The 16,994-nt window shown below is 41.4% G+C and overlaps 1 long non-coding RNA gene across 4 annotated transcripts in view; it reads right to left on the reverse strand.

Annotated features, from left to right (window-relative positions):
• Window positions 1-501: 501 nt before the first annotated feature.
• LOC111090690 overlaps window positions 502-16,994 on the reverse strand; it is a 119,283-nt gene continuing 102,790 nt past the window's right edge. The window contains exons 6-8 of one of the 4 annotated variants that reach the window (XR_005372668.1): window positions 13,987-14,125; window positions 13,307-13,454; window positions 12,523-12,826 (exon numbers count right to left, since the gene is read on the reverse strand). This is a non-coding gene — a long non-coding RNA (uncharacterized LOC111090690). Of the gene's footprint in view, window positions 586-7,262; window positions 7,484-12,522; window positions 12,827-13,306; window positions 13,455-13,986; window positions 14,126-16,994 lie in introns of those variants that run through there. The other 3 variants (XR_005372671.1, XR_005372670.1, XR_005372673.1) reach the window with 3 other exon arrangements.

Consider the following 16,994-nt stretch of genomic DNA (forward strand, 5'->3'; position numbering starts at 1 on the left):
AAACTTAAACATGCAAAATGTGAAATGCAAAGAAGGAAAATCATCCTGTCTTCATGATTTGGAATGAAAGAAATGTTCAATGTCACCTAACAGAGACTACTTTCCTGGACCAACTGTCACTGACAGTGGAATATGTGTTGGGTGGCATGGCCCACATAATCTTTGTGAATCAAAGAAATTCCTCTCTTGTGCTGTGTTCAGTGCTTGGAATTACCTTTCCAAGAAGCCCTTGTGATATAACTACCACTTGCCAGACTGATGGGAATAATCTCAGGGACCTCTATATACAGGCCCATGCCCCAGAAAGCCAGAGAAATTATGATCATGAGAGTTGCAGGGAGGGGAAAGGAGTTGCCCAGGAATATTTTATAAAACTAAAATATGGTGAAGAAAGAAAATATACACCTACCATGCTTTCTTTCATAAACATTGGCTAGTACTTGGTTTACCATGAGATAGATTCATCAAATATATGCTTGAACTATGGTCAAATCATGGTGGGTATCATCAGAAAAACAACACTGAAGGGAAAGGATTAGCAACTTACTGTATAGACTTCATTTAGAAATACTCATTCCAGGAGCCCTATGGAAAGAGATTTGCAATAGTCATGATCTTTAAGATCTTGAATCTGTTGAAAAATAATTCTGAAATTATATAAAATTTAATTATGTAAAATTTATAGATACATATATACACACAGGTATAGGTACAGATATATCTAAATTATATATTTAGATATCATATATTTTTACATATTATAAATTTTATATATTTTGTGTGTGTATATACACACATACGTATATACATACATACATATATATCATAATATTATAGACATGTTTGCTGTAAAACAGATTTCTGTTCCAGAGGGTTTGAATTTTCACATTAGACATTTTGTCATCTATAAGAAATACATGTGCTGCCAGTCACCTCTCCCATGGCCATGACAAACATCACTAACTGATCACAAAACTTACTCCTGTTGTACTAAGATTTGTCACCAAAAAGACTCAGCACTATGCCCAGCTACCACTCCCAACCTACTGAAGTTAACATTAAATTAAAACTTATTTGCCATCATCACCTAGATCTTCACAAAAACAGAATATTTTTTGAAGACATGTTTTAGATCACATAACACTTATAGAGTACTTATAGAGCACTTCACAATTCACAGACATTACACAGTTTAATCTACTTAACATCCATGCAGAGAAAATGTTATAATTCCTATTTTATGATGAGGAGACTGAGATTTGACCTATGAATGATAATACTAAAGAAACAGGTACTTCAGTGCTTCTTAGCTTCTGGTCTTAGAGCTGGTAGAGACCTGAAAATATAAGAACTTCAGACTGCTATCCTATAGTAGGATTTACACAGCAGAATTTCTTTTTTTTAATTTTAATTTTTTTAAAAGATTTTATTTATTCATTCATGAGAGAGAGAGAGGGAGGGAGAAGCAGGCTTCATGCAGGGAGCCTGATATGAGACTCGATCCCAGGACTCCGGGATCACGCCCTGGGTTGAAGGCAGGCTCTAAACCACTGAGCCACCCAGGGATCCCCCCACAGCAGAATTTCTTAATTAATCTAACCTTTTAATCTCTCTTCCCAGTCTCTCACTTCGATTTTTTGAGACACACACACACATTCTTTCGTCTTTTCATTTAATTGTTGTTTTTTTCCTTTTGCTTTTCTCCATAAAGCTGTATATCTCTATAGATTATAGCACAAGATAAGACTTCCCACAACCAGTGTGGAAGTAGAACCCTTGTCCAGACCAGTTCAACCCTCATCCTTGTTAAGGCTCCTCAAATTGGCAATCTACATCCAATGGAGGTTTGTGCCATTGGAATTTCTGGTCAAAAGGATCCAGACACAACTGGTGTTGTATGTGGGCAACCGGGCTGATTTGTCTTCTGGTTCTTAAAGAAAAATCTGGTTTTTAAAGGTAGAATGATATGCCTGATATTAGCCAGAAGACTTGTCTCCAATTGTAAGAGCAACTTGGCAGTTAGACATTTCCCAGCCACTCATGGCCCTTCCTCTATGCGTACCGCAGAATAAGGATTTGAGTAGCTCCAGATTCCATGAGAGAGTGCTTAAGACAAGTTGCTGAGAAGGGGACAAATTTGGCCCACATGTTACCTTGAAACACATCACTTTAAGACTTGATAGGAGCCTTACAGAATATCTCTTTCCCTCCTTTCTCTTTCTTTCTCTTTTGCTCCAGTATAAGTAATTTTGAAAAGGCATCAACCTTCAAAGGACCAGTTTTTTCTTGGTATTTGAGATGGAATACCTCCACAGCTTATCAGTACAGATTTTCTGAGGCCTCAATAGTATTAAACCACTAGACTAATTAAAAATCCAGGTGAATACAGTTGTCAAGGCATCATAATCCTAATAAAAGTACACTTCAAAAGCACATAACTGGACTTTTTAATCAGGAGCTTAAATTACAAAGTAGGCTAGATCTACATGGATCAAGCTGAGCAATGACCCAATGACATTTGGCTGTATACAATCTATATAATTAAATCTGGGATCTATTATATTAAATATAATCTATATAATATCTATATAATTAAAGTTTTCTCCATTTTTTTGGTAGATAACTTGAGGGCTACATTTTTCCAGTTAATTGTGAAAATTGAACTTGAGAATCTATTTGTCTGAAATCCTCCTGCAAGTCCTAGGAATGGTTTTTTGAGGTGTACTTAATTTCTAACCTCATATGGGCATAGTGCAGAAATAACAGTATCTCCCTTTAAAGGAGTTATGTGGATCACTAGAAGATGTTTTTGTGAGGTTCTCCTTAAACTATGTGCTTCCAGTCTCCCTAGAGAACCATAAAATCTGCTTAATTCTAATGTAATCAGAAAATTATCACTCACTAGGCAGGAATTGTGCATTCCATATCTTCTCTCAGTTATTAATTCACTGTTAAGTTTAAATAAATGAATAACTCAAAAACATATTTCCACTAGATTATTAAATTTTTTAAAAATATTTTATTCATTTACTCATGAGAGACACAGAGAGAAAGGCAGAGACATAGGCAGTGGGAGAAGCAGGCTTCCCCCGGGGAGCCTGATGTGGGACAAGATCCCATGACTTCCAGATCACACCATGAGCCAAAGGCAGGCGCTCAACGACTGAACCACCCAGGCGTCCCTATTTCCACTATATTATTAATTTAAAAATCATTATAGCTTTCCATAGACTTGTTTTCTGTGACAAATGATAAGTTAAGCTGCAGATTTGAACACTAATTCAGCAAATCTGGGTTACATTTGGCTAAATGCACTTAGAGAGGAACCTTCCTGGGTAACAGGACTTAAACTCAAAGAGAATTGTCGATTATTTGTTATTTAATAGAAAATAGAATTTAATAGCTAATTATTTAATAAAAAATTCCATTATTAGAGTTAGCAATCATTGATAAATAAAGCAACTGAGAAAAAAAATAAAGCAACTGAGGAGTTCTGATCTAGAACAACTACTTCCTTTTTCCTGTTACCTATTTACACTATATTTGATTATGTTCTAACCATAACAATAATGCCCTCTATTGCTGAGAAGCAAAACCCCACATGGCATATTGGATATGCCTGCCTCAAAATGCCCTAAATTGTTTATTCTAATGCAAGTTCTTAAGATTAGATGGATAGCATTTTAGTTCAGTTTATTCTGTGGTAGTGAAGAAAGCCATCTAAGTATGGATGCTATCCTTGTCATCATCACCATCATTATCCTCAACAGTTCATCTTTAAGCTTTTGAAACCAAGGCTATATATTTGGTGTAGCTGGCAGCTGAGGATAACACTGGTTATAAATAATTAATTGAGATAATTAGGCAAGTTTAAGGCTCAAGGCTGTCAGTAGAGAAATATATTTTTATTCATGAAACAACGATTTATTGAATGTGTGGAGTGTGTGGTTATTATTGCCTTCTTGTAGAAAGACAGTCATATAGATAACATAATTATTTAATTAAGACAGATTAATAACTCTGCTTTCATTTCACTTGAATCAGAATTTTAAAAAGACTCATCTTTGGACATTATGCTGTGGATATCAATAAGACAATAGCTGATGTTCACTTCTCTTCAAGTATTCACTCTTTATGTACCCTATTATATTAGTGTCTTAAGCATAGAGTCCTAAACTCAGTAGGGATGGAGAGAGGGAAGAGAGCAACTAGTGTTTCTTTTTGCTGGCCACTGCTGGATGGATCATGTATTTTTAACAAATCACTTGTTTTCTCCAGGGTTTAGCTGTGCTGTTTATAAACTAACTCCTTTACAAGAATAAAGCAACTAGACACAATATGATTTCTGGAACCACTACAGTCATATTCCTCTGCATGTATGAGGGAATGGGGCAGAAAACTGGTCTGATCACTAGGTGCCCAAAAGTGAAGACTACACTCCTTTGGGATGACAGAGCCCCAGTGCATAATCAGGAGGTGTAGGCTATGATTCTAATCAAGCCAGCTTTTCCAAATGAACTATTAATCTTAATTTCTCTGAAATTGAAGAGAAATGGAAGTCATTAGAGTCTTTCATATTACTCTTAGCAACATAAATGATTCTTTTGTAAACTTTATGAAAATTTATCTATCATCTATCCATCTACCTATCTATCAATCATCTATAAATTAGTCAAAGTATTGAAGAGTTTATAGGAAGGTGGGGATAAGAGAGTGGATATAAGGAGATGGATCCCTGACACCTCAGTCTGTCTTCATTCCCTGTAGGACTCCCCAAATACCTCTTTTGAACCCCCTGGGCTCCAAGATGCACAGTTTGAGAAGCAATAGTCCTTTCCTTGATACCATGGGGGTTAGTATTAGGCACCAAGAGGCAGACATCCCCAAAATGCCAAGTGGAATGGCATTATTACCAACTGAAGTCAACTACCCTCTAGTCAACAGAGCAAGACTGGAGAGATACAGCAAGTCAAGGAGCATGGAAACCTGTTCTGATGATTGGAACCACACCCATCCCTCACTCCAACTCTGCACCCATTGTGTACAAAACATCAAGTCATACCAGTAGGTGGAGCCCAGATCTTAGCAGAAGAAAGAGTGCCAAGGTCTTAGGAAAGCTGTGAACACATTGCTGGAGTACTGGGTTCCTTGAGAGGTTTAAAAGAAAAAAGGGGTGGAGGGTTGTGACAGGGGCCTTGTGGGAGAAGATGTGTCTATATTGGTCTCTGCCTGTAGAGAGAGTACTTGAATTGAGAGATCACTTCTCCATACCACTTAAACCCTTTGTGAAATTTAAAAGTAAAGGCTTTAAGTATTTAGCCCCTGATTTGTCTCCATTACCACCTATACAGTTCTTAGAGGTCCCATCAGATGCTGGTTTAATAGGAACACTATTCCATAGGAAGAATGTGTGAGGGTGCAAGCAGCCTTGGAGGTCATCACATCCAACTACCCCAAAGTGGCCTTCTAATCTTGCCTTATACAGCTCTAGGAATAGGGAATTCATAACACTTAAAGCAATATATTTCATTGTCTGCCACATATATTTATCGTAAAATTCTTTTGCATTGAGCCAAATTTGCTCTTCTGTTTGTCTAGCTTCCACTGTTTGTTTCTGATTCTGGTCTCTAAAGGTGCAGGGAATGAGCCTAATCATTGTCATGATAGTCCTTTGAGTATTTGAAAAGAGCTACCATGTTTCCTGAGCATCTTCCAATTTTCCAAGGCAAAATCTCTTTCTTATTGCTTGTTTCTTGAAGCAAACTACAGTCTTTTATTGTGACATTAAAATCATCTTTCTAGTAACTGATTCATGTAACGTAGCAAAGGATTTTGATCTTAGATAAACAGCATCATCTTATAATAACAGGTGGTTCGAGGTAAATAGAAAGTAAGAGGCATAGATGCATCATGAAAAGTAAAGGCAGAAAGCGTGGGAAATGGAGCTGGGAAAGGTGAACTGGGCCAGGTTGGGAAAGGTCACATCTCCTCATCCGTCTGTCACCCATCCATCTTTGATTTACTCAACCAACCAATATCTACTGAGCAATTGGCACTATACTAAGCCCTGGGAAGAAAATAGTGAGCAAAACAAATATAGTCCTTGCCCTTAAGCTATGTGCATTCTAGTGGTCATAAATCAGACATTAATCAATAAAATCATATAAATATAAGTGGCAGCAAATGCAGGAATGTAAGGTAACAGGGAGCCTGATCAGGTTCAGAAAAGGATGGTCAGGAAAGGCTTCCTTGGAGGAAGGACCAGTTCAGCTGATATCTAAAGAAAAAGAAGTTAATGACGAGGCAAAGAGAAAGTGGGTGAGATCAAACAGAGGAGAGCTTTGCAGACAGAGGGAATAGCATGTATAAAAGTCCTGACATAAGGACACCTGGGTGGCTCAGCGGTTGAGTGTCTGCCTTTGGCTCAGGGAGTGATCCTGGAGTCCTGGGATTGAGTCCCACATCAGACTCCCTGCATAGAGCCTGCTTCTCCTTCTGCCTCTCTCTGTGTGTCTCCCATGAATGAATAAATAAAATCTTAAAAAAAAAAAAGTCCTGAAGTAGAAAAACTGAGAATGCTGAGGCTTCTGGAAGACAGAAGTGAAGATAAAGTGATCAGAAATGGACCTGGGCAGGGGTAAGATTAGGGAACCTTGATTGAATGAAGTTGTTTAATCTTTATCCTAATATCAACTGGAAGCTGTTGAAAGAGTATCACCATGAAGTTTTTGCAGTAAGAGAACGGACTAGATCTATGGTCAGAAAGATACTGTGGTAGCAGGGGTAGGAGCCTAGAACAGGGACACACTTGATGCAAGGAGAGTCTAGGGGAGGGAGAGTAACCAAGTGAGAGATGATAAGGTCTGAATCTAAGGCCACAGCAGTGATGAATCATGGCTTCAGAACATACCATAGAGGAAGCTAGAACAATTACTATATCTGTCTCATTGCATGACTGAACCCCTGAAGGGGAAAGAATTTAAATGACTTTCTCAAAATCATATAATTAGTTGGTATCAGAGAGAATATAAGAAGCAGTCCACACTAAACAACAATCTACTAGTCATCCCTTTTTTTTTTCTTGAAAAGATAACTGGGACGTGTCAGGAATGGATAATGTCCAATGATGTGCTTCTCAGAAAGGAAATGTAGGTGCTGAACTCAGTTGTTCATTGAAACAACTTGTTCTTTTTTTTTTAAGAGTTTATTTATTTATTCATGAGAGACACACAGAGAGAGGCAGAGACATAGGCAGAGGGAAAAGCAGACTCCATGCAGGGACCCCTATGTGGGACTTGATCCCAGGACCCCAGGATCACACTCCAGGCTGAAGGCAGGCACTCAACCGCTGAGCCACCCAGGCGTCCCTGAAGCAACTTTCTTAAATAGGAGCTAGTGTTTCCACAAGATTAAACCTTGAATAGGGGACCTCTGGATTTTAGGGTTGCTCTTCATTCTCTTGGTTTGTCATTCTCTCCATCCCCTGTCATGATTATAAAAATAGGTATTAGATCCAGAAGGGATTTGGCCAACATTGAGTTTGGTTATTTTTCAATCCTACATCACAGCTCAATGGGGGAGTGCATACCCTTCAGAGGTGTGCTGCCAAATGTTCGCTAATGTACAGAATCTACTTCTGCTTTACATGAGTTGCTTTTACGGCAATGCTATCTGACAGAATGCCAAATTGAGCAGGTTGTATGATCTGGTAGGAAGAGATCCCTGGGACCAAGAGTTAAGAGTGTGACTTTTAGCAGAACACATGAGAGCTTTGGGAGTAGTTAGAAGTCAATACCAGGGCAGTAATTGGTTCCATCAACAACCCCTCAGAACTAAAGGGGGCTTTTGTGTGTAGAGCCCTAATGAGACACTGTTACAGACACTGTGAGATGTTGTTGTACTGAAACGATGATGGTATAATTCATGTGACTTGGAGGTTTTTAATCTACTCAGGCAAGCTGCCATAAATCCCAGTGTACCTTAAATTCCCCCAAATTAAGAACCACTCTTCTAGTCCACAGGGAAAGGCAAGATGACCACATGACACCAAGAAGGATCAGGACTCGTTTCTCTAGTAAGGCTCCTGCTGCTAAAACCAACCACACAGAAGCCCTCACACTTAGAAGTGCAACAACAAATATGGAAAGTAAAAATATCTAAGGTAATGCTTGTAACCTTAAAGTTTAAAAGGAAACCTCTGATGATTTTAATGTCAGCGTTTCAAATTTTACACATCTAAATTCAAATTTTACACATTCTTCCAAATAAAATGTTATGAAGGTGGTAGGTGAGAATCTGCTTGAGGTTGGTCATTCTTTTTTCAAAGATTTTACTTATGTATTCATGAGACACACACAGAGAGAGGTAGAGACATAAGCAGAAGGAGAAACAGGCTCCCCTCAGTAAGCCTGATGCAGGACTCATCCCAGGTCCCCTGAATCATGACCTGAACTGAACCAAAGGCAGATGCTTAACCACTAAGCCACCCAGGTGCCCTTGAGGTTGGTCATTTATCCATGACAAAGAGGCATTTTCAATGTCAAATTCTCCAGACACAAGAGAAATACATTCAGTATTAATGAATGATTGCTTAGCACAGACTAATTTCTATCTGAAGTTAACTTTCTGTATCAGACTTATTGTGTGTGTCTCTGCAGACTCTCTCAGCTGTATTGGCTCTTGGACCTTCATCTTCTTGCTCTGTTCTCAAGGTTGCCTCATCTGCACTAGTTAAAGTCTCTAGTTCCTTCCTCTAGTTCCAAATTGGAATGAAGCACCACATCACATGGTTTGGAATACCCAAAGGGCCAGGTCACACACCCCAGAAGTGTTGGGAATTACATCCACAGGGATAACTTTAACCAACTAGAGACAGAGGGTGGACAGGAAGCCAGCAGATACATTCTCTCTCTCCCCTCCTTAAGGGTCCCTTTTGAGGCATGGTTTACTGTGCAGCCATGGGCAAGCAGCTATGTCTCTTCACGAAACAGTGACTTGGATACTACACCTTGGATTGGTTTGCCAACTTCTCCTGTTTGTTTTTCCCCTTTCCCTAATTCTCACTGCCTTGGGATCTGGGGTTGTACCATCCAGGAAGGCATTGGAACGCAGATCTTATCTTGAGCCCTATTTTCTAAAAATCAATCTCTTCCCCCCACTCCTCTTCCTCTCTCTGCTGGTGAATTATTTCCCTCCCTAGGGATGTGACTTTATTTATTTATTTATTTTTTGGATGTGACTTTAAAGGGCAGACACATAGGCATTTTTAATTGTATTGTACATCTTTGTCTAAGAAGGGAGAGTAGTACCTTTATGGGATTCTAGGATATATAAATTTTAATAAACATGATTATTAAACCTTCAGTAGGATAAAATCATATTTCTGATATTTTTTTAAGATTTTATTTATTTGAGAGAGAGAGAGGGAGAGAGAGAGAGAGAGAGCAAGCATGAGCAGGGGGGAGGGGAGGAAAGGGACAAAGTAGAGCAGACTTCCCACTGAGCAGGGAGCCCCAATGGGGCTCCATCCCAGGGTCCTGGAATCATGACCTGAGTAAAGGCAGATGCTTAACCAACTGAGCCATCCAGGTGCCCCTGATCATCTTTTTGATAGATGCTGCAATGCTGAACTAAGAAAAGCACAAAGAAAGACAGAAATAGGGAATGCTTTTACTTTTTCAGAGATAGGCTTTCGGCACTTTTGAAATATTTCTCTGTGCATTTTATGGTGAAAACACGCATTCATTCTTTATTGCTATGGGTAGTACAGAGAGGCCAAACTCTGAGATATCCACACAAAGCTCCTCAATGGAGAAGAAGAGGGTCTAGCTCCCTCCTATAAAACACACTAAGCATCTATTTGTGCCGAGTACTATTCTATATGCTTTATATGCCTTCATTAATTAAACAGTCATTAACTGTTCACAGTGATCCAAGAGGTAAATGTTATTGTTACTTTCATTTTCCAGATGAGAAACCCACACTCAGCTTGGGTAGGGAAGGCCCACAGTCACAAAGTGTATGAAAGAAGCAAAGCCACTTTCACCTGTGCACCAAGTGCTTGCTTTCTGCCTACAACACAGGACACGGCCAGCTCCCACCCTGTCCAAGTGTGTCATTCAGGATGACAGGTCACTGGCACTCTCAGTTTCTGGGTAGGGAACGTCAGTGGCCCCAGGGTGAGAATGGCCTATGATCCAGCTAAGGGAGAAGCAGAGGGAATTCCAACCCCCACCCCTCTCCGCCAGCCCTAGTCTCAGTTTTCCCACTGCCATCCAACCTCCCTGCTATACACCCCTCTGTGGCTTGAGAAAGCTTGGTCACTAACAGGGTCCCCCTCACAAACTGGTGGTGGAAGAGGAGCACTGGGGTGAGGAGGGAGGGCACTTCGTTCCTTCTGTGGATCCTGGGAACACCAGGGCAGGGAAGAGTGCACTAGAGAAAGTGAACACCAGTTATTCTCTCCATATCCCATACCTGGCCTCATCCCTGCCATACCATGTTCAACTAGAACTTTACCTTCTACCTCATGGTTCATCAAGTTTTTGGCAATTTACTTCCTCACATTTTATTTAGACCCTTTTTAATCACTGAGGGGAAACCTACTCAGCATCTGGGACTCGATGTTTTTCTGCCTCTGGTCCTATAGCAGTCGGGCCAGCAAACTCCCCTTCCCTCTGCCCCGACCTACACCCAGGCTCCCTAAGCTCTGCTCTACCTCCTCAGCCTTCACCCCTCTTCTGGCTCTTACTGCCTCCTTTTCTCCTCCCTATACCATCCAATGGTGCCAGGCTAGTCCCTGCACCCTCAGAATGTCAGAAAATTGGCTCTGAGTCATACCCCTGTGGTCTCTGAGTCAGCACCACCCTGAATGAGGCAAACAGTCAATGTGCAAAACAAAATGTTGACTTGCCTCTTCCAGCAGCCTGGTCCCCACTGGGGAGCCCCTAACCTCTCTCATCTCTTTCCTCCACACCACCCCCTTCATTGAAAACCTGTGGAGCAGAAAGAAAGCAGGTACACAACAAGGTCAACGTTTTTATTCATTCATTTACATGATAAGCCATTTCATGGCCTACTCTTTGTCAGGAACCAGGGTAACAGGTGAGTGTGATTTCAGTCTTGAGCTTGGGCTAGCATTCTAGCCCTGAGAACAGCCTGTCGTAGGGCAGGAAGGAACAATTGCTCAGATTGTGGGTGAAAGTCACAATGCAGCTCCCAGTTCAGAACAGCTGGAAATGGATGTTGGGTCAGGGAGGGGCAGATACCGCACGCCAGGGGCTAGATAGGTGCCAGGTCTTAGAGGGAAGTATGCCCTGCAGTAAGGCACTTAACCTTCACCCTGTGGTCACCAGGAGCCCAAATGGTTTTGGTATAGTGCAAGGTCTGAAATGCATTCTAGAAATGGCACTTCTTGGTAGGATAATGGCTTATGTGATTGCTTCTCCCAGAAGAAGTTTATATTCTAGTAAGAGTTAAGACTCAAGCTAAATAAGTGAAACACTAATATGAGAATTCAGGAATTGCTGTGGAGGCAGAGCAGGAATTTGGGGAAGACAGGCTGAGGCCTGGGGCCATGGAAACTACAGTAGGAGAATCACTCAAAGCTTCCACATTGCCTGCGACCTGCCTGCTGCTGCTGCTTCTTGAGGAGTTAACTTGAAGAACATGAACAGCAGAAAGAAAAAGCAAAGTCCCGAGCCCTGCTCCCATCCACAGCTCCCTCCCTCTTTTGTTAAAACTCTTTGTAGAAAGCAATGACTGAGAGGATCAAAGAGTCCACTTCCTTCCCTTTGATGTGTGGTCAGAGTCGGGCTCTGATGTCAGACCTGTGTTGCATTTCATTAGACGTGATATGAAGCTTTCTTGAGGTCATTGTGACCACGCTGCTTTAACCAGACTACAAACAGGTTCATATCACTGGAAATATCAGAGCTCCCAGCCCCCTTCAGGCCCGTGAGAAAATTATACAGGTGAAGAAATTTGGGTGTAAATATCTCTTCTTGCTCTATACTGCTTTGCTTTATGGGGCCTCTCTCTTCGAGTCCTCTTTCCTGCCAAAACAGTCCCGATACTGCATTCATATGCCTTCCTCATGTCAAATTTTGGAACCTTAAGCATGTCTGAGAAGGGGCAAGTTTCGGTTTGAAGTATATTATTTTTAGCTGAGAGAGCCCTTCCTTTATCTAAAACAACCTCAATCCCAGCTGATAGCAAGGAGCCAGTTTTCCTCTGACCATATTAGGTGAGCTCTGGGTAATGGCACTATGTTTGCTAGTGATATTGGAAGAAGCACAGTGCAAACTCCAGTTTGCCTCTCTCCAGAGAAAATACATAACCATAAATTTTCTCCTATTTATAGGACAAATGGTTTAAGCTGAAAAGCTGCACTTAGGCCCCCAAAGAACATGTTTCTTAGCACATCTTTTTTTTTTTTAATTTTTATTTATTTATGATAGTCACAGAGAGAGAGAGAGAGGCAGAGACACAGGCAGAGGGAGAAGCAGGCTCCATGCACCGGGAGCCCGACGTGGGATTCGATCCGGGGTCTCCAGGATCGCGCCCTGGGCCAAAGGCAGGCGCCAAACCGCTGCGCCACCCAGGGATCCCTTCTTAGCACATCTTGATTTCAGGCTGCATTCAAAATTTGCTACGGGAAAGTGCTTTTAATGGAAAAACTGAGACTTAGCTCTACTCACTTCCCAGACCAGATTAAGGCTCAGGCAAATGCCTGGATTCTTCTCCCTTGCGACTGAACTCATCTTCTTTGCAAAATGGGAAAACAGTCCTCACCAGCACTTCGGGTGTCAGATTCCCCGTATACATCCTTGGGACATTGAAAAAAAGTAAGAGTTGTCATCCAGGAGGAAAAAAAAGAATGAGAACTCTGCTGGTCTTGCTTATAATCACTTTATGCTCTCATAATTCTTTTCATTTTCTATTATGGGAGGAGGGGATTACCCTTTTTCCAGGGTTTAGGCCTTCTAAAAGTCTTCACCTTGCCCTGAGGGGTGGGGTGCGGGGCGGGAGTAGATCTCCTGGCCTTATCCCATGTCCCCCTTTTCTGGTCTCTGGTAGCTCCAGAGCTGGGCCTTCTATCTTCCTCTCTAAGCTGCTCAGGCCCATGGTCCTCTCAAGTCTCATTCTGTCGGTGGAGGGCAAAGCAGATGCCCCTACCTTGTCGTTGCCCCTAAGAACAATTATAAGAGCCCTCTCCCCGGCGCTTTGCTCCCTGCTAGTTTGTTTTTTGTTTTGTTTGTTTTTGGAGATAGGAGCCAAGGGAAAAAAACTAGTGTGAGGAATTTACCACAGTCCTTGTTCCTGGTGCTCTCAGCTGATGTCCCAGAAGACAAGTCCTGGAGGCGGATGAGCTGAACTGAACACCTGGGTCTGCCTCTCCCATCCTTTGGCAAATCTCTTAACCATCCTGAGCCCAGTCTCCTCACCTATAAAACCTGCTCAAGGTATTATGTGGGGATTAAGTGAACCAAGGCAGCCTTCACTTCCCTTCTGAAAATAACTTCTCACTCCTCTTTCTCCTCCTCTCCACTCTCTCTCTAGTCTCTACAGAAGCCACAACCTGAAGATAGCGTACGCCATTTGGGCCTTGACCTAAGCTTCCCTCTTGAGCTGTTTGCTCTTTCCCTACTTCCTTCCTAACCTATTCTCAAAATTCAGCTCTATTTTTCTCTGGGAAGTTAGTAACTCCTCCTTCTGTGATACTGTAATATTTCAAACATACATTATGATGTGATAAGCACCACAAGTTTATTTACCTCTTTCACCTGGAGTAAGAGCTCCTCAAGGCAGGGAGCAAGTCATTTGCATCCCTCTTTCCTTATGTGCCACTTCTGTTAGTAATAATAGCTACCTTGAATTTACTATGTGCTGGGCAATGTGCTATTCATTCATTCATTCATTCTTTTCTCACCCACAAATGTTTATTGAGTACCTGTGTAGTCCGTAAAGCCTATTTTAAATGCTTACCATATGTATGTGTCCACACAGTCCAAAAAGTTGAGTCTTTGCCATTTTGAATACTCAGGATATTCATGTCCATCGGCCCTCTGTACTAGTCAGTGGGCCTTCATAAGTTGGTAAATGCCTTGATTCTCAGCCTTGAATACTGAACAGGATTGATAAGAAAAAAAATTATCTCTAAACCATATTATAATGAAAATTAAAAGTATCAAAAACAGCTTCTCAGGAGAAAGGAAGACTGACCACAAAAGAACAAGAATCTAATTGGTATCAGACTTCCCAATACTGAAAACAAGAAGCCAAAGGGGTAATTAACATCTTCAAAAGTGGAAGGAAGGAAAGAACTTTGAACCTGAAATTTTATCGTCTGCCATGACCTGAGGAGGGTGTCATGAGAATATGATCACCTCATTCCTGTCTCTTGAGGTTGGGTGAGAAAGAGCAGGAAGAGTAAAGTCTGAGTAGGTACAGCAGCAGAAAATATGAGGCAGAGTAAAGTCTTGTTCCCCAGATACAGGGGGATATTTATGTGATCTCAATTCCCCCTTGTTCCTGTGCCAGCTGTGATACCACCTAGGGTTGTGACAATGGCAGCCAACCCATACTTAATATGCTGCCTATAGTTCCACCAGTAAGTGACTTTACCTCTCCCTTCTTCCTTCCTAGGGATTAAAAGAGCAGTGGCATCCGATGCCCTCCTAACCAATGAAAGAGTAGCCAGGAAACATTTCTAATCACACTCACCAAGTTCTGTAGAAACCATAAAGTCGGCTCAAAGAAACCTGGAGTGGCTAACTTCCAGTTGTATGTCACCTGGCTATAGAATTTCGATTTTCAATTTCTTGTTCTTGGCTATACTCTGGTGATTTCTCTTCATCTTGCATTTATGACTGTTTAGACCAATAGAATGTAGCAGAAGTGATATCCTGGGGCTTCTGAGCTGAGGCTCTCAGAAGGCTTGCCATTTCTACTTTCTTCCCCTTAGAATTCAGAAATCATGCTGTGAGAAGTCTGAGTCACATGGAGAGGCTATGTGGACACTCCAGTCAACAGCCCTAGTTGAGCTTCCAGCTGGCTGCCTCTATCAACTATAGCTATATGGACAAGCATTCTTAGACATCCCTGCCTCATCCAGCCTCCAGATTACTTAAACTCCAATCAATACCACTTAGAGCAGAAAGATCACCCATGAGCCAGTCATCCCACAGAATTGTAATAATGAATAAAGCGCTGTTGTTTTAAGCCACAAAGTTTTGAGTGGTTTGTTACACTGGAGTAGGTAACTAAAACACAAAGCTTCTTGTTTAGTGGAGCTGATGAGGATTAAACGGGAGATAATGGTAAAATGTGATGAGTGTGAGGAGCACTCTGAGAGTACAAAGTATGTTCCCATTTTGGGAGCTTAGGATGGACAAAAGCTAACTAACTGAAAAGGAGATATGAGTGTTCCAGATAGAGGCAAAGGTATGTGTGAAGGCGAGAAAGATCAAGAAGTCAACATAATTTTAGTGCAACCTGATCTTGGAGTGTCAGGGGTACAATGAGGAGAGGGCCAGTAGTATTTAGAATTTGGAAGTTACCAGAAGGAAGGCAGGACTTCAAAAGATGGTAAGCCAGAAAGTAATGTAAACTGCTTTATGCTAAATTTCATCTTGACTATAGTGTAATGTGTGTGAATACTAACAAATCCAGCCAATTTTTATTATACCCATTTTTTTTTTTTAACAGGGTGGGAGAACGGAGATTCTTTTGGGGAGTGAAACTCCCATCAAGCACTCTTGGCTGGTTTGGGGCAATGTGGTACTTTTGTTCTTGGCCATGGTGGCTCTGGTCCCCAGGCTTGGCTGCCTTCAAGTTAGCTAATGGATGGGACTGGACTGATGGTTTCCATATGAGCTGACTCTGAAAGGCTCTTGGCATGGACTGGTACAACTCCATCTCCAGTGTTAGAAATTGTTGATCAGTCTATCCCAACAGCCCACCAGAGACGCCTGCTGTCTTTCAGGAAATTCCATGCTTCTGGGCCAAGCCCATTGTTTAAATGCCCCTGAACATCTCCAAGGAGCTGCTCTCAACCCCAGCCAGAAAGAAGAAATAGATACGGACCCAAAGATACTGGAAAATTTGGTCAGGAAGCTATAAAATGAGATGCAGCTTGGAAAAATACAGACTGTTACATCTGGGAGAGAAAATAATAGATCACTAGCAATCCCTGTACCCTTACCCCCAGCATATATGCAAATGTATTCAAGCATAGGCTCAGAGGCAGATTATTGTCAAGTTAATGAGTTTTATGCTTTAGTCTCTCAATTGTAAAGCCCCCTTCCAAGGCCTTGGTAGAACCTACCAATGTGTTCTTTGTATATTTTTGTGAAGGTAAGCTATTTTTGCATTCTTTTTCTTAAATAAGAGCACTTCCTCCCAAAATTGTATCAGCTTCATGCCACACAAAACCTGGATCTGCCCCTGGACAGGCTGAAATGTTCAGTAACAAACCAGCGACAGTGTTGGTGGTCATTCTGCTAAATAACAACCTCTCTTTCCTAACTCAGAGGACTCTGTTGGAATAGTCCCTTCAGGCTATCTGTATTGAGGTGAGGATCAAACCCTTTCAGGACACACCTCCAGGTGAGGCTGTGGACAGGTACTGGTCCAGTGTGTTTGGACAGAGCTACGACATCATGTGACTCTGAGACTGATCTTCCACACAGTTGTGAAATTAAGGAAACACATTTCAACACCACCAGCCGTCCTGGTGCTCCTCTCATGAGGTGTTCCTCTCTCTTCCCTTCACCAAATCTTGCCTTTGGCTTAAGAGCCTGATGGCTTATGTTCACACTGAAGTATATATGGCTGATAAGTGACCAAAGGTATCTTGGGATGAAGGTTACTATCTTCATGTTACTGGGATTCTAGCCTTAAAGTTAAAAAATTCTATTCTATTTGGTAGAATCAATTTGTACTAGAAATGGCTAGCATGGACCTATAAGATTTCTGAGAAACTCCTTAAGGTT

Source organism: Canis lupus, chromosome 17 (assembly GCF_011100685.1).
Source record: "Canis lupus familiaris isolate Mischka breed German Shepherd chromosome 17, alternate assembly UU_Cfam_GSD_1.0, whole genome shotgun sequence".
In the NCBI taxonomy this organism is placed as follows: Eukaryota; Metazoa; Chordata; class Mammalia; order Carnivora; family Canidae; genus Canis; species Canis lupus.